Source organism: Pogona vitticeps, chromosome 5 (genome assembly GCF_051106095.1).
Source record: "Pogona vitticeps strain Pit_001003342236 chromosome 5, PviZW2.1, whole genome shotgun sequence".
NCBI classification, from domain to species: Eukaryota; Metazoa; Chordata; class Lepidosauria; order Squamata; family Agamidae; genus Pogona; species Pogona vitticeps.
In genome coordinates, this window is record NC_135787.1 from 158,394,534 (window position 1) to 158,416,188 (window position 21,655).

Here is a 21,655-nt window from a genome sequence, read left to right on the forward strand (position 1 = left end):
ATTGCTCCTCTCTCTCTCTCTGTCGTTGCCCTTCCATTTTCTCCCCCCCCTTCCCTTCCCTTCCCTCATTCTCCCCCCACTTTCTCTCTCACTCGTCTTTTGAAAACTGAAGCCATTATGGCAGTTGGAAGCTGAGGCTACTGGAGGCTGCTAATCTCCCAGCTAAACAAGCTAAATAACGAGCATGCCAAAAAGAATGTGCACCCTACTGCTGAGCCAGAAAGGTGCATGACCAATCTTAAGAGAATCACATGCAGACCTGTTCTTCTCTTTCTTTTTAAAATTGAAACCATGCCATCAATTAGCCATATACCATGTCAACAGGCCAGTGTGGACACCCTGCAAATGTAGTTCTGAAATCTTAGAAGCCAAATTTGAAGTTTCTAGTGTCAGAACCAACCTTCTCAATGTGTTGGGTGAGGCTTCAGCTGTCAAGATGTAAAAAAACCAGCGGGATCTGTTGCTCGCCTCTCCCAACACTTCCAACACTGCTGCCTCAACTTCCTGCCTATCTTCTGGTCCAAGCACTCTGTGGTGATCTATGTTTTCCTTCACCTTAATCTGCAGAAAGTTAGATTGCTTTGGTCATGCAACAAAAGATTAAAAATTACAGATTGTTACAAGTTATCACTCAAGGCAAAATAAATCAGAAAATAAATGTAAGAAGAAAATAAATGCGGTTGCCCCTCGGCTGTGGAACACACTTCCCACTGAAATTTGGCTGGCACCCTCGCTGGGTGTGTTCAAAAACCAACTAAAAACATGGTTATTCAGACAGGCCTTCCCCCCAGTCACCTAAGTTCTTCCCCCCCTTTTTTTCTGGTTCTTAATGTTGCCATCTTGGATAGTATTAATTATAATAATTGCATTGTGCTAGTTATTTTTCTACATTGTTTTAATGTGTTTTAATTTTTGTAAGCTGCCCCGAGTAGACGTTGTCTAGAGGGGCGGGATAAAAATTAATTAATTAATTAATTAATTAATTAATTAATTAATGAATGAATGAAAGAAAGAAAGAAAGAAAGAAAGAAAGAAAGAAAGAAAGAAAGAAAGAAAGAAAGAAGATATTTGGTGAAGAATTTCTGGAGACTGGTTTTGGATGCACAACAACACGATAATCACCACATCTGAAGTCAGAATAGGGATTTAGACATTCAACAGCCAATAAAAGAAAACAAAGGAAGAAGAAAATAATATTGGACCCCAAAGTAATGCGCTGCTGAAAAATGTTATTACCACTCTGGCCAAAATACTGAGAATTATGTGGGGATGGAGCATGGAATTAGGGAGGAATCAAACCAGCAAGTATGGGGAAAGGGGTAATCTTGTAAACATTGACTATGTATTTGTTCCTACAAAAAGCTTTTGGTAAAGTCCCTCAACAAAGTCTCGTAAGGCCATTATAGCATGGAAATGTGAGAGCAGAGACACCACACAGACGTGAAGAGGAAAACCTGGATAAAAGGGCTAGAGCGGTGTTTCGCTCTTCTTCATAATAATGCTATAGCCTGAGGTCATCCAATGAAGTTGAGTTTATTCAAGACAGTATGTCCTTATATAGCTCTTGGTGTCATCTAGCGCTTCCTGTGCTCTTGTGTTCTTCACAATACACAAGGTTAGAGGTGGAGTGGACAAATAGAGTTTTTGAAATGAAGCAGTGATTTCAGCTAGCATGCAGTACTTGTCAGTCTGGCTAGGCTTTGCATTCTTGACACTACAGAGAAACAAATCTGATTAATTTTGGAACTGCTGCCCTGGAGGAGGATAAATTTAACCTACCACACCATTTTCCTAATTAAAATAATCCTTCTGCTAGTTGAAACTATTTTCTTATTGGGATAATACGATACCATATCTACTTTTTTCCACATGGGGGCAGAATGTTTGGGATGGAAACATTAAATCTGAAAAGGGGAAAGGACTGATTCACTCTGTCAACACTATGTGTGACCCAAATCATCTCTGCAGGTGATCTTTACTTTTTTTTTTTAACAGTGAGAGACCTTGGTCATAGGCCAACATGCCATTTGTTTGGTTTGTCCTTCAGTAATGGGGCCAAATGCATTAAGGAATCTAGCAATATACTGGTTGAAGAAGTCACTGAAAAAAAATAGTATTTTAAAAATAGGCTTAGAGTGGTAGTTTGCTACTGGTAGTTTGCAATACACAGAAGTATTTTTTTTGTCACCACTTGCAAAGGCAGCATATTACTTAAAAGAAATATTTTTATAACCAGTGGATAAAAGTGGGCCTGTATAATCAACAGCAGGGGTCAGGGAACTTTTTTACCTTTTACCCCCCCAAAAAAATTTATATATGCCAACATTACTCCCTTGATTTGAAAGGAAGGAAATCATACATTATTTGAATTCAAAATATTATTGAATCTACACAGGCTGTGTACCAAACTAGCAGGATATATAATCAGTATCAATGGCTGCCAGGCTATGTACTGAACTAGCAGGATGCACCAAATTTAATAAAGATGTGCACTATTTTTGCTGGAACACATTGCACTCCAGCCATGGGGTGGTATAGGGAGTAGTAAGGTGTCCAACGTGCCTAGCAAGTTGCATCATCAATGGCTGCCTGAGTTGTGCTAGCAATGACATGTTTGCTAGAGACAGCCAACACAGAGTTGGGGGGGGGGGTTCCTAGCACTTTAATCATTTTGTGTGTGTTGTGCAAAAAGGAACAAACCAGGCTAAAGGTCATGTCACCCACCCTGGTGCCACAGCCCAATATTAAAGACCAGTGCGCTATTTTTTTAAAAAATCATCATCAATGGAAAACTCAGCAGTAGCCAGAGGATTGGAAAAGATCAGTCTACATCCCAATCCCAAAGAAGGGAAGTGCCAAAGAATGCTCCAACTACTGTACAATTGCACTTATTTCACACGCTAGCAAGGTTATGCTTAAAATCCTACAAGGTAGGCTCCGCTCATTACCCCCAGGATTTTCATTTTTAGCCAATTTGGGGTAATTTATCCCTGTTCTCAGACCACTGATCTACAGTTATTTTTTAAAAGGGGAGAAATCAACTTTTATTATTATATATATATATGATGGTCCTAATAAAAATCAAACAATAAAAAACCCCATATATTTGCATACATCTCTGGATGCAGTGCACATTGTAATATTCCTGTATTTGCATCAGGTTTAGCATGTTTGAAATCAATTTAAACATTTCCGCCAACTCAACACACAGCTAAGTATGCATTTTTTCATCTAGAAAGTGAGTTATTTTAAATAGCCACAAGGAGTTTGTTATTTTAACTCAATAGTGAATCTGATTTATTTTGAATTGTTTTAGAATGTGTGAATGAATGCCTGTGTCAGATATTAATTGTGTCTTTGGGGTTTGCCAAAATAGGTGCCAAGTCCAACAGAGGGGGAAAACAAACTGTTTCACCTTTGCTTTATCCTCCTTTTTTGCCCAGGCAAGAATGGAAATTGGAGCCTGGCAGGGTGGAGTAAGGGAAACAATGCAGGCGGCCATGAAGAGGCCCGGAGGCAAAACAGGGAAGCAGAAGGAAAGGAGAAGGCAGAAATTCAGGAAGCACCGTGCACACTGGTGAGGAGGAAGACCCAAAGTACGTACATGCATAAGGGGGAAGGCAGCTTAATGTCACTCTGCCAAAAGCCCCATGCCGATCTCCATTCACATTGCTGCAGCTGGTAACCTGCAAACATTGGTTGACTTGTTGACACCTTCAGTCCCAGCTGCCTGCCATGATATCCTCATCCACACAACCCGTTACTGCAGCTGCAGAAGGGAGCGAGGTGAGGCCTTCCTTTGGCCAGGCAAGCAAAAAGAGGGAGCAGCTTCGCTCCTTCTCAACTGACCAGCCTTTGTTCCTTCTTGAGCTCAACTACAGCTTTTGATGCTTCTGCTGCCATCGCTGTCTGTGACCATGAAGAAAAACACACCAGAGCCAAAACCATATGACATTAACCTAATTTATAAGACCCCAAACCCCAAACTTAGTTCATCTGTGTAATCATGCCCCCAGTTTGTCCTTGCTTTTAGGCTCTATCTCAAAGCTTAGAAAATTACTTTAAAAAAATTACTTAAAGAGATTATTCCAGGGGCCTCAAAGTAGTTCGCTATACTTATGCTTATGATTTTTAAAAAGTTATTATTTGCTTTCCCATTTATGAAAGTAACAAAAAAAATCTTTGAGATACTTTTAAAAATATTCTGCGCATCTTACAAATCACTGCTGCGATATGACAGCAGTTTCTTCCCATCCATGCTTTCATCATCTCAGCACTCACAACACAGCATGAGCTGCAGTATGATCCAGTGCTTAAACAATGTGATACTCATCCTCTATTATTTAATGGGGCCACAGCATGACCAATTGCAAAATTATGGTTACACTGCAAAAAGCATGAACACGTCCTTTAAGTTACAGCCTCAGTGTAATATAGCTTCATTAATGGAAAACACACAAAAACATCAAGCCAGTTAGTAACTCTAACCAGTTACTCCCAAACTCAATGCCTTTTTCAAGCATGGGGAACAAGAGATTGCAATTATATGTGAGCATAAACTATCTACCCAAACAAGTGGGCCAGCATTTTTATGCAGTATAATTTTGCATATTTTCAAGCCCCTGACAGAGTTTTGCCAATCTCTATAGGTGTATATTTAAAGGTGGATTACAATAGGAAACATTTCTTTCTAAGCTTTACCCTAAAATCCAGTTGACATATCACTGTCTTTAAAATGTGTATGTGCGCGTGCTTCCTGGTTCCTAAGCAGAACAGCACACTGCATCTGTATTGCTGTTCTGAAGCCCTCCCTAAAGTAAGTAATTTCAAGAGAAGAGAAGGATAATCTGACAGCATGGGGTGGGGGTGGAAGTAGCAGCATTATATGTGCGTAGGCAAGAGATATACTTATGGCTGCTGTTGACTGTCTTTTTGGATACTATTGTATACCTTCCATGAATTGTTCATACTAGTTCAATCTACTTCTAGAAGTACTGATTCCCGGAAACAATGAGGCTATTTTAGAACACAGAATTAAAAACAACAACACACTTAAGATACCCAAGAGGAACTAGTGACGTTAAAAAATGTACTAAATGCTACCAGGATTCCTCAAAAAAAAGGAAGGACGAAACATGCAAAGCAGAACCCATTCAGAAGCTTTCATCATCTGTCACCCAGGGGCAGTTTGAGTTGAAGAGTTCACGAATTATGAGCCACTTATATTTTTCTCCGCTAGTTACACTGGCCAGAACTGATCAGAGGTATTATCAACCTTTTGTGGAGAACCACGAATTGCCTATCTGGGTCTAAAGAACGCAGAAGTCAGGCAGACTGTGAATCTATCAATTAAGTTCATGTCTAACAGCAGTTAAGACTGAGATACAAAGGTTCGTATGTCAGTTAAGAGACAAACTAAGTACAGCTGAATTTTACCTATTCAAGCCTCTCACATAACAACATGGAATTTGGTTATTTACTAGTAGTGTAGTAGATAGAGCCAAGGATTGCAGGATTTTAGCCCTAGAATCTTCTAAGTAGCAGGGATGATGGCATCATCTGCCTGCCTGAGACTTCCCTGTTCCCACTGAACTTGGGCTGTAATCCTCACATTAGCTGATAAAGAGATATTTCCAGGACCAATATATTGCTGCAACCTCCCATTGTTATCAGGTGAATTATCTGAAGATGGATTGGTCTTCAATATGCAATTAAGAGCCATTAAATTTTCAAAAGACTTGCTTGTCATTAGTTGATAGAGACCAATGCAAAAGCTTGCATTTTTGGACTCTCCTGGGGAGGAATTCTCTTCGAGGATTGTCATGATGGGCAACTGCACTTCTACTATACCACTGGTGTTTGGTTTTTCTGTAGTCCTTGCCACTATTTTTACACTGACTGTTTTTATATTTACATTGACTTCAAAGTGCTAATGATTGTATACAAAGCCCTAAACGGTTTGGGACCTCAATATTTGGCAGATCGTCTTCTTCCACCTAGATCTACCTGAATCACCCGACATAGCCAGCAGGGACGGCTGAGGGGCCTGACGCCGAGGGAGGCCTGAAAGGAAAAAACAAGAAACCAGGCCTTCTCGGCAGTGGCCCCTTGGCTGTGGAACACCCTTCCAGCTGAAATTCAGCTGGCACCCTCAGTGGGTGTGTTCAAAAGCCAGTTAAAAATTGGCTATTCAAGCAGGCCTTCCCTCCAGTCAATTAAGTGATTTCTATTTTTTTTCTTTTTTCCTTTAGTCATGACATCTTGGTAATGTGTTGTTTGGAACTAATTGTTATAACTGTATTCCGGATGATTTTATACATGTTATACTGTTGTGTTTTTATCCATGTAAGCTGCCCTGAATAGACATTGTCTAGAGGGGCAGTGTAAAAATTTAATAAATGAATGAATGAATGAATGAATGAATGAATGAATGAATGAATAAATAAATAAATAAATAAATAAATAAATAAATAAATAAATAAATAAATAAATGTCTTCTGAGGGTTCCTTTCCTTTTATCTTGTCTTGCTCAAGCCCCAAACAATTTCTAGCAGGTGTCATGGAGAGGAAGGAGGAATAGGGCTAGGTGAGGGGTAATGACTGTTATGAAATTATAAAAAAGCCCTCTTGTGCTTTGCAGGGGTCTTTCTTTCTTTTTATTATTCATATCAGAGCAGGAGTGTTGCAGAAGGGAGAGAAAAGAAAAAGAGACCCTGCCACTGCTATACAGTTAAACAGAAACTGGTGATGTTTGAGTCTGACACACTGTGAAGAATGTGTTGTACAGCAAAGCATGACTGATGATAGGGGTTGAGAAAATATGCCTTTTTAAATCCTTTCTTTTATCTAAAAGCTCCAAACATGAGTACAAGAGTCCTCTTCTAAGCTGCCTTGAGCCCTGAACTGCTAACCACTCCACTAAGGGTGTGGGGATACTGGTTATTTGATTCCGCTTGTCCTTCTGAAAGGGGACCCCAGATAAGCAAATCACCATTTTAACTTCTATTTCTTTAGATTTTAAATGAATGACTACCACCCACCTCTATCAGCAAGTATGCTAATAAGGAACTAAAATTACCCAAAGGTAGATATTTACCAAGGTCTGGACAACAACCCTCACATGTTATAGCAGTTTTATATGTCAGCACTAAAGGGTTAAAAGCCAATGCACAGATACTGTATTCAGAGCTGCTCATATCTACTGTAGGCAGTGTAAGTGGTTGCCATGGGCAACAAACCATTTAGAGACTATTTATTTTATCAGTTTATTGCATGATGGATGGTGTGCTGTAGAGGCAGGCTGTTTGCTAGCTTGTTCAGAGGCAGTAAAACTCTGCATTTGCCCTTAGTCTGCTTCAGTGCTTTCCCAAAGGGGCACCTAGTTCTGAACTCCTCTCCCAACAGTGAGATTTATGATAATGCATTAGTCAGAATGTCAGTTTAATTTGTTATTGAACAATGAAATGTTACATTATGATATTTCCAGGACAGTGGTATCTGTTTGGTGATAATTGGGGGGTTTGTGTAACAAGACACAATTCTAGCTTCATAGAGGCATAATTTCTATTGCCATAGCTACAGCGTGCTGGAATAAGGATAACCATTCTTCAAATAGAACACAATAGGGACCTAAAATACTCCATTTTGATTGTTAGGGCTGAAAATTGCTGCCAATCAGTAGGTTCAGAAAGCAAATGCAATTGTCAGAGTTTGAGGGTGTTCAGGAAAGGGGGTGGAATGCTTCCTTTAAAGAAGGGAAGGACAGAGAAGGAGGGAGAAAATGTAAGCACCAGGAATTAGCATGCACAGTTATGAAAATACCGAATTTTTTTCTAGTTTTAAATAGAAGGATTTTAATAAATAAACCCACAAATAAAGAGAATAGGAAAGGCCTCCATGTTAAGCACTTCCACAGTTTGCTTGTTTTAGTAGGCATTTTTCCCCATTGAGTATCGCAGCAGGTTTGAGACAAATCAGAACAGTTTACTGTATAGTTAAGGAGAATGAGTAGGATGCTTTTTCTGTTATCCAGGAGCTTTAGGCAGGAGGAGGATTGCTAAATCCTGATGCTGGATTGTCAATATCTTTTCTTCCTACTTAAGCTACCCCATGGCAATGTATTTCACAAGAACTATAGGGCTGCAAGTCATAATTTTCCTGATTATTTAGGTGAACTTTTGGACACATCATGAGAAGGCAGGAGTCTCTGGAAAAGACAATAAGGAGAAGGTGGAAGGCAGTAGGAAAAGAGGATGATCAAATACAAGATGGTTTGACTCCCTAAAGGAAGCCACAGACTTGAGTTTACAAGAGCTGAGGCAAGGCAGTTGAGGACAGGACATTTGGGAGATTGTCATTCATAGGGTCACTATAAGTCAGAGGAAACTGGACAGCACATAACAACATCATTAAAGGCCTAACCAAGAGGAGAGGACTGATGCACAGTCTTCTGTTTTGCATCATAACTTCAATATATCTGGTCTTTAAGAGAGGAAAGCTCCACTGCATATCTTCCATTCAGCACTGAGTTAGGAACATTTGAATGACTGAGTCAGGACTTCCACATTTATGCCTGATGGATCCTGCTTAATTGTAAAACAATATTGCTGCAGGATCTTTGTATTCTTTCACACTTGGCTGATAGCTGATAACTTGGGCTAAATCAACTTTATTGTTAATTTAGTATTTCATAGTTCTTTCTCATTTATTTACTTTTTTCTCCATTTCCTGTGTCTGGGTCACTTGGAATCTGGACATCTAGTTCTTGAGTATATTTGTAGCTGTCTGTTAGGAGGAACTAGACTGAAAATGCTTTTGAAAAATGGAGATTATTTTATGTTCTTAATCATATTTTCTTGGAAGTCTCCAAATAAACTTATTACCAAATATGTCTGTAATGCAGTCTGGCTTTACTCCTGTGAATATATCTGGAATGCATGTGATTTGCTTACAAGAAAAAAAATATGGAAATACGAGTAAGATGGGTGAGTGTCAGGTAGACTAGTAAAAATGTGCAGGTAACTTCTTTGGACATATTTACACAGGAAAGATAAAGGCAGGCATGCCAGGCATGACAAAAATTATCTTTTGATATAACTCAGCAGACAATGTTCATTTCTGTTTCAGTTCCAACACTGTAGAATGTCTTCTCTTGAAATGTTCATATAACTACTTCTTTTTAATCCTCCAGGTACATCTGACAAGACAGTGCTGGCTTCTCAGTACAGTGTATGGCCCAAGGATGCGGGCTAGATTACATTCTACATCCAACGAGAGTTTTGACACATAGGTACAAATGAGCCATTGATATCTTGTTAATAGCCTTTAAAGATCATTATGAAAAGGTTCCCATTACATTCAATTACCTTACCTTTCTTGGATGTTCCTTTTACTTTTGAGAGTGAAAAAAGTATTAAATCTATGCACTAAATCTATAGAAAATGGTACTAGGTAAACGCCAGAATGAAACAGAGAGGTATGGGACTTCTTAATAAAAATTGATGCCAGAAACAGTGGAATGTTCTGGACAAATATTATTATTTTAGACCTCAAATCCAATGAATATTGCTCTTTCATTAACCCTTTATTACCCCCCAAACCTGCCAGAATAGAATACAGTGGCCCAGAACAGCAACTTCTGAGCAGGATAATTCACAACTCACATGTGGCTAGATGAGATGGATGTAGCAGGCCACAAATCATCTGCAGAAACAACATTTTGGTACCCATTCCAGGCAGAAAATCAGTATTACAACAAAACAAAAAACCAGCCTGGATCACTGATTTCTGAGTAGGCCATCCAAACCAGATTCACCCCCCCCTTCATCTAACTAGAGGAAACAGATGCAAACAGCCACAAAACATCCCCAGGATCTCCACACCCAGGTCACCAGCATCTACCCCAGCACATAAAACCAGGTCTAAAGTGTGCTCTGCAGCAGGCGGCAGATTCTATTTGGGACAGACCCATGGAGAACATGAAGTCCTGAACCATGCCTGATAAATAGATATTGAATTTCCCTTGGAACAGATATTGAATTTCCCCAGCACAACCTGAAGAGACTCCAAAACCATCCCCAAGATTAGCTCAGTCAGCTTAGGAAGGGAGGCTATTGAGCATTGAGGTGGGTAGTATACTAACAGGATCCTTAATCTGTCCTGGGTATCCACTTTCAGATACACACATTTGAACTCAGTAAACTGGGGAATGTGATATCTGGTGAGGGAGACAGAATCACAATAGACCATTGCAACTCCACCTCCCCATTCCCAGGTCTTGCCTACTGCTGCAGAGAAAAGCCTGTGCACCGAGCTGAATGGGATTGATACCCCCCCCCGCCCCAGCATTATCCAACCAAGTCTCTGTAATGGAAGCCAGATTAGTGTGCTTAGTCAAGATCAAGTTCTGGATGGCTATTGTTTTCCCATTTACTGTACTGATCTGGAATTTAGTACTTTCAGGCCAGGGGGCCTGACACCACCAAGGCTATCTAAGCTATTTAAATCTGGAGACAACTCAGGGGCAAACAATACCCTCTTGTCCTCCACTCTATCTCCCCCTGCCCTGAAAAATATTTTTTAAAAACTCTTGAAACAGTGAGTTCTGAGTAGGACAACCAAACCAAATTCATCAGATCCAGAAATAACATTCCATTATCAGCTCTAGGCAGAAAGCCAATATTGTGAAAAACAGCTCAGAACAGTGACTTCTGAGTAGGCCAGTCCAACCAAATTGACCTGCACTATCCAGCTAGAGTGGTCTGATAGCACCAGCCACAAAACATCCCTGGGATCCACATTCCAGTACCCAATGACTATTAGCGTTTCATTTACCCTTTATTGCCCCAAAATTTTACTTTACCTAGTCCCATAGAAGACCTCTAACTTTCAGTCATGAGTTGCTATGCACACTTACTAAACAGCGGAAATTATTGAAGTCCACCAGTCGCAAAGGCAGTGCCAACTGGAAAACAATGACAGGCATAGGCATGGTTTGGCATTCTCAACTATTATTGCTTATATAATTTTATATTAATATTTAAATCCCTTATTGTAAATAGCTAAATGCTCAGCTACAGTGTTTTTTTATATCAGGAAGTTCCATAATTCAGTTTTCCAGAAATTAATTACAGATGTGGAAGGCAGTTGCCAATTTCATAAAAATTCATCAGCTCTGGCCAGCACTTCTTAGCTCTCTCTCTCTCTCTCTCTCGCTCTCTCTCTCTGTCTGTGTGTGTGTGTGTGTGTGTGTGTGTGTGTATGTAAACTTCAGGTGATATTACACCAGAATAAAGATTAGACACAGTATGCATACATCAAGGAGAATATGGCAAAAGTGCTACAGAAAAATACCATGGCATATGGATTCAGTGTTCTCAGTTCTACTGCAAGGTATGGAATCAAAGACTTAGACAAAGGTTACTACAGAAAAGACAGAAAGATTTGAAATGTCTTTTTATTGAAAATCCTGAAAATGTCTTGGATGAAAATGATGAAAGAAGTGCTAAGGCAAAGACCAAGATATAAAATGGAAATATGCAGAAAAGAATCTAGAATACTTGTTCATTTAATAATATACACAAAGTATATATATTTATAGCTAGTCATTCAGTGTAAAATGAGGAGGTGGAATGCACAAAAGAAAAGTATTTATTGGGCAAAGTACTGTATCATAGAATCATAAAATAATTGATTTGGAAGGGGCCTTCAAGACTGGCCACTGCTAAGTGCAGGAATCCAGATCAGAGTAGATCTGACAGATGGTTGTGGAATTTTCTCTTCAATGCTTCCAACATTGGAAAGTTCACTGCCTCTTGAGATAATTGGTTCCAACATCATTAAGAAGTTTTTTTCCTGATTTTTGGCCAAAATCTGGTTCCTGTAACCTGAATCCATTATTACATGTCCAGCACTGTAAGATGATCAGGAAAAGATCCTTCCCCTCCTCTGTAGGACTATCTTTCAAATATTTAACTAGTGATACCCTATATTCCCTCAGTCTTCTTTTCTCAAGGCTAAACATGCCCAGCTCTTTCAGTCTTTCACCATAGGGATTGATTTCCAGTTCCCTGATAAGAACCTCAGAAATGGATTAGTACAACATTGGTGTTAATTACTCTGATAAAACAACAGATATATGATCTGTGTTTAGCGGCAATTGAATCCATGCCAAAAAAGAGAGAAGCTGATCACATGATGCACAGTGGATCTCGTTTTTTCCCCTTCTGGACTTTTGTTATTCTGTTTAGAAGTGTGTCATTTAACTTCCCCCAGAAAGGGTTGTTGATTTTTGCTTGGGTTGAATTGCAGTCTAATGCCTCAAATTGCCCAATGTGCCTTGATCTCCCACCATAAATTGTTCCCTGCCTGCCTGATCACCCTCTGTCACCCTCCTCCTTGCCTCTCTGTCCCCTTGCTGGCCCTCCCTGCCCAATCACACCTATTTCTTTGGGCACCACCAGCAACAAGAGCCACAGGGAGGAGAGAGGAAGGGCGGGGGCAGGCAGGGGCAGGGAGCCTGAGAGAAAAGGGAGGACACGGCCAGTCCAGTGCATGGTTGGAGGAGTAAAAGGGTTGTCATGGATCAGTGTTTTTGCACCACTATAAAGCCAGGCATCAGTCATTTCTGCAGTTGTATTCTGTGGGTGCAAATGGGAACAGCTGGACCATTTTTAAAGGGATAGAGGCCACTAGGCTTTCTAAAAAGACAAGCAGCTTAGCCCTCTCCCTCCCTCTGTCACCTCACCACAACAGTTGGGGTAAGTGGCCAGTGTGTGGGCAGAGTAGGCAAGCCTGAAATGAAATGATTCTAAAAGCCTGTGTACCCTTCCTACAATACAGCTTAAAACGTATTCAAAGGTTTCCAAGAGGAACAGTGTAAAAATGCATCACCTTAATCACTTTCTCAAAGAGACACAGAAAGCAACTCATGTACCATGTGACTGTGACAGGCCTTTCAAATCACAGTAAAAATTTCCTACTTCTGTCTCGGGGTCAGTAAGTAGTGTAGATAAGGCTATTGTTCTTTAGAGAAGGGGATCCCAGCCTTGAGTAACATAGGTATTCTCTAACTTCAGCTCCCATTAAATCTGGCCAGCACAGCTGTTGGTGAAGACTTCTAGGAATTGCAGTCAAAGAACAGCTGGGTTATCCAAAATTGGGAACCACTGGTTTAGAGCTACCACATCCAAAGTTAGCATGGCTATGTACGCTCAGTAGGAAAGAAACACGAAGCGGAAGAGGGTCATGTTTGAGTTCAAACCCTAATAACACAGCTTCTGACTGAAAAATGCTGTGCTTCTCAACTTTTCTTGGCAAAAGAAACAGAATTTATTTTACTAATAATGATATCAAAACATTTCAGATGAATAAGATATACATAGACAACCTGATATAAAAATGATAGCATAAATAACATATATGTTTAAAATGTAAAGCTCCTGTCTTCCCCCACAAACCTCTCATCATTTCCTCTTGCTGTTCTCCCAATTATCATAAGTGACAGGATCTTTCACTCCTCTGCAGCACTGTTTCCCATCTTCTTGGATAGAGTCATTTCCTAATGCACCTCTTGCCTCCTGGCCTTTCCAAATAAAGTTCTCTAGCGGAAAAATGTATACTTCGTATGCTCAGGGACAACTTTATGAATTCTATCTACAGGATAAAACAGTTCTGAAAATGCCCTTCTGTTTCCAATAAAAACTAGAAATACCATCAACACGAATAGTCTACAGTGCACAGTACTATACCTTTCCTCTAATCTAAAACAGCAAAGTTTCCCAAAGAGGAATCTGTTAGCAAATCTAACTCCAATGAAGTCTGTGGGGAAAGAACAGACAATGTCTATTAAACAGTTTTAGATCACTCATCAGACTTTACATTCCTGTTACATAAGGCACTTTCTTTCCTTTCTTTCTCAAAACTAGCAAGCATCAGCCTAGAACCAACCCATTTCTGGGTAGAAGCTACATAACATACTATCCTTGTCCTGAGTTCTAGTCATAGTGGTGGAATGAGTTTCATCCAACTTGTGGGTCCAAAATTGCAGCCCTACAACATATACTGAACAGTTGAGGCTCAAGTATTATCGAAGATGAAATTCCAAACATGGAGTGAATTTCCATATTGCTTGATTTGTCATATTCCTGGAACATCAATCATGATTGCTTTCCACGGTTCATTCAGAGGATAACTGATAACTCACAATAAATTGCTAACCATGATATATCAACTAAGAATGTTGAAAGACTAAGGTATGATAAGATACTGCTGGCAGCACAGGAAGAAAGCAGTAGGAAAAGAAATTCCTTTTCATGGTGAAAAGAGAGATAACAGGGAAAAAAATGAGACCTATATGAAATCAATTATCAGTTATTTTAGCCTTTGTAGATTAATACAACATACAACTAAAATGCATTATGGAAATGAAGAGGAAGATAGGGGAAATTACATTATGCCATTCAGATCTTTCTATCAGCTGATGATGTGTTCAGGAAGCAAAGAAAAACTAGACATCTGGGATTTTTCTTTCAGTATATCTCTACAACAGTTTTCTCAAAATGAATTTCACATAATGCAGCAGCATTATCTATCCTAGAAGCTATAAAAGCAAGCTCATATATTATATTTCAGGCTGTGCTTCATCAAGAAGAAAAAGTCAAGATATCTCAGACATGTAGTTCCTTAGCAACATAATGAGAAATGTAATTTCAAGTAGACTGGCTATGTGTGTGAGCAATCACCTTGTCCTCCGTCATACACAACAGTCAGTTATCTTTTAAGTATTCCATGCTGCTTCTTATATGCATAAGAACGGAATGAATGTGACCGAAGATTTAAATTGCAAACATATAAACCTGTGTACATTGGTTCAAATAATATCTATATAAATCTGTTACATTCAGTTTCTTCAAAATTCATTAACATGTTATCAAGTTTTTTTTTTTAAGGGTATATCTTTGTTGTATGGCTGATCATGTCTCCAACTGCACAACTGAGCTGGGCTCCAGCAGCTCTTTAGTTAGCTGCAGTTAGCGTCTGCAAGTTACACAAACCTTACCTGAACACCAAAAGGATTGTGCCTATTTGATAAATACTTGTTGTACACCATCAAGTTGCTTCTCAGGTATGGAGACTCAAAGGAGAGTAGAAACAGTCTTGGACATGAGTGAAGTTAGGCAAAAAATATCTCTTAAGTATGTCCATGGCAGAAATAGAATCTGTTTCTCTCTCTCACACACACACACATATCTCAAGTTATGAATTATCTTTAAAGGCAATCACACAAGTCCACAGGTCATTCATACAATACTAAACCCTAGTTTGCTGTAAACCACACTGTCTCCGTGTGAGTCTGGTTATTAGAAGTTTCTGGCTGGCTCTCCTCTGTCTATCTAAAAAAATTTCCCTGTTCTTCTTCTATAGTATGGAGGCCTTGGACAGCAGCTCAAGTTCTAAACACCATGTTTTGATATAAATAAATAGGTTTATATAAGCATTCTCAAGAATGGTGTAAATCATTTCAACTTATGTATAAAGAATTTTCCTGCACGATAATGTGCATAGTAATAGTCCCCTTCTCCCCATTAACCTTAGCCATGGCAAATTGTATGGATTCCTTAGCCACAACTCCATTGTTTGACTCTTCCAGGATCTTGTCCAGTAGTTTTTATCAATAAAAAGCAGGGGATTCAGCGGTTAAAGTTTCTGGTTTAATTCAGATTCATTTGTGATCTGAATTAAACCAGAGGGCTAGTGACTGCTCCAGGACAATTAAACCAGTTAGCTCAGATCTAGTCCCCATGGGGAATAAATACAGGTATCTGTAATTTACATTACAATGATGTGATACATAACAAACTAAACAACATCACTGTGATATTGCATTCTGATCTCAGTTAGGGGCTGCACATCAGCTTTAGCTGAATCCTGAATCTCAAAACAAAGCAGCTCAATTCAGATCTATTTGTATTCCACTATGAGGTGGAATTGTTGGATTCATTTCTCAGGCAAACAAAATAGTCTGAGATGATTCAGACTGATCTGGCAGCTCAAGATATCTAAAATGAGGGCAAGAAGACAGACTGCAAGAAGAGATTGAATGAGAGGAGCCATGTCTGGAAGGGGAAGTTGGAGAACCAGGCTTTCCTCTTTGCCAGCTCTAACATGAAATCTAACACAAGAATTTCATCATTCTTCAGTCATAGTACATCAGGACCCCCTTATCCACAGGATCAATACCTGCTAATTTGCTTATCTACGGTCTGAAATTTTTTAAATGTTAAAAGTCCTAGAAATATATATTTCTAAAGATGTAGTTTTCAGAACTGTCTGCTAGACGGAGACATTTGCTATGTATAGTGTTCGCTATTAAAAATAGTGTTCACTGTAATCTGCATTTTTCAGCATCTTCAGGAGGGCTTGAACCAATCCCTCACAGGAGTCCTACTATAAATGCAGAGAGGGATCATGTCAGGACAGGATGGCGGTGAGAACGGGAAGGGAAGGAGGGGAAAGCTGCCTTTTGCTCAATGGCAACTTTAACACGTAGTCCGAGGGAAGAATTTCACCATGTCAGTGCTTTCAGGGACAGCTTGCATGCGATCACTGAAGTCATCCAGTCAATTATCTTGCACAGCTGTTTCTTCAGTTAGGAGTTAGTACCATACTTTGCCAATCATAAAACTGGTGGATAGATTGTTGATTGCTCTGAGGTGCTATCTCTCTTCCCATCCCATTGCTTTCTCATGTGAACTGTTACGCTGTTATGTGCCACCAGGTTGCTTGCCAGTTATGGTGACACCTCCAAAAGATCATATCTTTAACAGTCTGGCTCAAGTCTTGCAAACTCAAGGCTGTGGCTTCCTTTATTGAGTACTCAATGTCTTACTCTTTTCCTGTTGCCTTCCACGTTTCCTAGCATTATTATCTTTTCCCATGAGTCCTGTCTTGTGATATGTAAACAGTTTGATTCAATTTAATTCTATTAGCTTCTAGTGAGAATTCAGTATTGAATTTATCTAAAACCCATTTATTTGTCTTTCTGCTCATCCATAGTATCTGTATAGATCTCCTGCAACATCACTTTTCAAATGAATTGGTTTTTTCCTGTCAGTCTTCTTCAAAGTTCAGCTTTCATGTTCAAATGTAGTAATCAGGAATAACACAGGAAATGTCACAGTATGGATATTTGTCTTTCTTTCACAAATTTTCACTCCTTCTTCATATGAATGTAATCCAGCTTTTTTTAATAAAATGATCTGCATACAGACAAGAAGATAAAACACACATTTGTCTCCCACATTTACTAAATGAAAAACATTCTGTTTCTCCACATTCTATCCTAACAGTAGCCCTTTTTCCAGAATATAGGCTACATATTAAGACAATCAAATGTAGCACGAACATTTCTTTTAGAACAATTCATAGCTTATCATAAATCACACAGTCAAAGGCTTTACTGTAACTGATTACAAACTGATCTTCAGCAGAAATTCTTCAGTATTCTTCCCTAGTGTCTCTACCTTTTCTGAACTCAGCTTGAACATCTGCATTTCTCATTTCATATACAGTAAAAGTCTTTGCTGTGAAATCTTGAGCATAGTTTGTTTGCATAGAAAACAAATGCAACAGTCCTGTGCTTATTACAATTCTTGGTATCTTCCTTCTTAAGGATTCAAGGGTATATTGAACATTTCCAATCTATGATCCATTGTTTTGTTTTCCATATCTGTTGGCTTATTTTTCTTCAGATTTTCTTTCCACTTGTACAGCTTGAACTAGAGCTATTTGTAATCTCATTTACCCTTGGTGGTTTATTCTTCCAATTGCTTTGATAGCAGGTTTCATTTCACCTTCGAAAATTGCAGTTCTTCCTCATAGGATTCTTCTACAAAAAAAAGTCATCTTGCACCTCTTGTGTATAGTTCCTTGGTGTGTTCTTTCCATTTTTCTTTATTTTATCATGATCAAATATATACCTTGGCTGATCTTTCAGAATCTTTAATATTGGTTTAAAATTTCCTTTGATTTCTTGGATCTTATAAAAGAGATTTCTTGCATTCCCTATTTAAAATTGTCTTCTTTTTCTTTATATTTTTATAATAATAGTTATCTTTGCCCCTATGTGCAAGTTACTGAAAAGTGATATTTATGATTCTGACCCATTTCCATCAACCTTTATTTCTGTCTGTCATTAACTACTGTAGTCATCAGTCATCCACTGAAGCTTTTCTTTTCTTTTGACTGCACAATTAGTCTTTTTGCGTTCTTCTCTGATAATGGCTGATATCCTGTTTGCTTAAGTCATTCCACATATGGCTGATGATGTCATCAGATGGGCTATTTTTAGGAGACTAAACATTTCTTATTTCTGTCCCAAGGCACCCACAGCTCCCATGCAATCTCTTTTATCATTAGGAACCTGTGGGGTCCAGGACGGAAAATTAGAGAAAATTGCCACTGCCAGGACAACTTTACGAGCTCTGGCAATTTTAAGTAAAGAATTCCTTGTATTGTCTCATTGCTCCCACAATGAAAAGGATTATATGGGAGCTGTGAATGTTTCAGAGCAGAAGTAGGAAGTGTTTACTTTCTGAAAAATTGTCCCAACTGATGATATCATTTGCCTTAGGCAGTGTAATTTACTTGCACATGATTTCAGACAGTACTTCTGGGTTTAACCTACGGTTCTTCTGGTTCATGTCTAGTTAAGTTTAATAAAGCAAATCTGTTTTGTACATGATTTTTAAATGATTTTTAAATTCTTCAGAAATGTTATTTAAATCAGGTTTTGGCACTATTATTTTTTTAGTGTTCTTCAGCTTTCCTCTGATTTTTGATACTAACAATTCATGGTTTGTAATGCATTCTGCACCTGGTCTTGTTTTTGCAGAAAGAAAAGAACCTCTACATCTTCTGCTTCTAATTATATAATCTATCCAATTGCTTTTTTTTTGCTATCCAGTCATCTGTTAACTTTTCTGAAACATGAACTTGCAATAAACAAATTGCTGGCTTCACAGAACTCTGCAAGTCCTTTTGCGTCTCTTCTAACTCCCAGCCAAATTTTCCCAAAACATTTGGTTCTGCTTTATTTCCTACTTTTGTATATATACTTTTATATATACAAACAGTACAGAGATTTTATATATATACATGTCTCTTTGTCTGTGTGCGTGCAGACAAACGTAGCATGGATGGGCAAGACTGAACACTCAACTGAGTGTGTATGGCATTCAGTTTTCCTATAAATTTCAAATTTCTGAATATACTCCCAACTTTAGGTTCTATTATGTCATGTATATCAAAGTAAAATAAAGCAGAACAAAACATAGAGAAAACAAACAAAACACCCCCCCCCAGATATTTTGGTTTTCCAGTGCAAGTCAGTGGGAGTCTGGTAATCCATGTTGACAAACGGATTTGGATCTGGCGCACAAATAGAACTGGATGGAGTCTGAAGTACTCAAGATCTATCCTAAGTGCCAAAGTATCCTCCAAACCAGTTTGGGAACCCATCAACAGCCCTAAACATAATACAGTGGTGCCTCGCTTAGCGATCGCTCCGTTGAGTGACGAAATCACTTAACAATGGGGTTTTGGCCATTGCAAGAGCAATCGCTTAGCGATGGTCCCTATGGGGAAAAATCGCTTTGTGATGATCGTGGGGAAGCGATCATGGCAAAGTAACCCTTTTTAAACAGCTGATCGGCGGTTTCAAAATGGCCACCTGCTGTTTTGCCTCGCTTTAGAGGCACCAAAAATGGCCGCCCCTATGGAGGATCTTCGCATAAGATTAGTTTTGAAGCCCATAGGAACGCATTAAACGTGTTTTAATGCATTTCTATGGGCTTTTAAAAATCGCTTAGCGATTAAATCACTTAACAATGTTTTTCCTGGAACGGATTAACGTCGCTAAGCGAGGCACCACTGTACTGTATAGCTACATATGCAAAACAGAAAAGCTTACATACAATTGGTACTGAATGGTGTGTTGGGATATGTAGGAAAACAAACAGGAAGAGCAATGTGGTTATTCTAGATATTACCATACTATTGAAACATGTAATATGAAAATATGTAGCATTATGAAAATCTAAAAGTTTAACTAGGGAGAAGTTCTCCTGCTAACTTGAATCTATTCTGAAGGTTTCATACTCACTGTAAGTTAGGATCCAGTAGTGTTGATCCACAAATAAACAGAACTGGAAAAGGCAATCCCCACCACCCACCCCAGAATCCTTTTCTTCCATGCTGTTGTCAAATGTGCTCCAAACAATTTCCAAACCTTCCAGAGCATATTTTGAAGCCAGCTAGGGATAGGGAGACCATCACACACATCCCATTCAGCTCTGCTAATGGAACTTAACTGCTTTCATCCGTTGAACTACATTGTTTGATCCTGGCTTGCATACATCTGTTGGAATTTTTACAACCTCACCTGCTGCCTGGAGATGGTGTGGCTGCCAGTGACCTTACTGAGACTCTAAGTCCCAGGTAATGAGGAAAGGGTTGGACTAATCTGGGCAACGTGAGGCTATGCTACTGTGTGAATCCCTGCACTTCTGCTGCATAGCTAGAGGAATTTAAACAGAAATTCAAATTTCTGCAGCACTATCTACCTACCTGACTTACTGAAAGACTTTCTTACTCTTGTGTAGCCTGTCTGCACATTTTAGTACAGCACATATATGCTGGTTTTTAGTCCAAATACTAGAAAACAAGTTAAAAACTGTATGTACTATAGTACAATGAAGATACACAACAATCCATATAATCTCTTTCATTACTATATCTTCATGGCTATGGACCTGACTGAGTTGTAATATAGTCATAAAGCATATCACAAGATTCTCCCACACCCATTTCTAAAGACATTCTGAACCACTTACAGATCCTTACACAATAAATGATGTGGATAAGTAAAATGTGAATGGATAATTCTGATTAAGTATTTTTGCAAGTGTATATTCATTTCCAAAACATTCTAAAGAACTTTGCACCTGAAAGGGAATTAATTCTGGGTTCTTAACTGTTAGCATAACATTGTAATATGGAGTTAATTGGAAAAAGGAACAGTAACTGGTGAATTGTTCTGCTTTAATCTTTCTCTCAGGCTGCTATCTTTCATTGGAACAGAAGAACTATTATGTTAGGAGCATTTCTCTAACTGCTTTCTTCTCCCAAATCCTCTGGTATGAAAAGTTGTCATATCTGTTAGGGACTGGTGTCATAAATGGAACAGTCAGTAGTTTCAGTAAAGGGAGAAGAATCTAGTGAACAAAAACGTAATGACATGAAGCTAGTGATCTCATTCACATAACATGAGCTGTTATTCCTATAAGACAAGAGAACCAAACTTTTGAATCTCAGGAGATGAAGTAAATATTATTTCACTAGCATTTGACAAGAGGACAGAATAAGAGTTTTACAGTTTCACAAAAGCCTGCAAGACTTACTTCTGTAACGAATGACCTACTGTTAAGATTTAATGCAGCTCTGCCTCTAAGAATGCTCAACAAACATTTTCTCACCATGAGATTTTTATGCTGCCCCCTGTTTACTTTTCTTATTTTTATGAGAGCATGCTTCTGCTAGTGAGAGTATTTTCTGAATCTACACTTAGCCCTCATGCTTACATGGGACACCTTGCTTT

The 21,655-nt window shown here is 38.9% G+C and overlaps 1 protein-coding gene across 10 annotated transcripts in view; it reads right to left on the reverse strand.

The window, feature by feature from the left end:
• Positions 1-21,655, reverse strand: part of ANKS1B (ankyrin repeat and sterile alpha motif domain containing 1B) — a 456,219-nt gene that overhangs the window by 195,422 nt on the left and 239,142 nt on the right. The gene's annotated exons all lie outside the window — the stretch shown is intronic.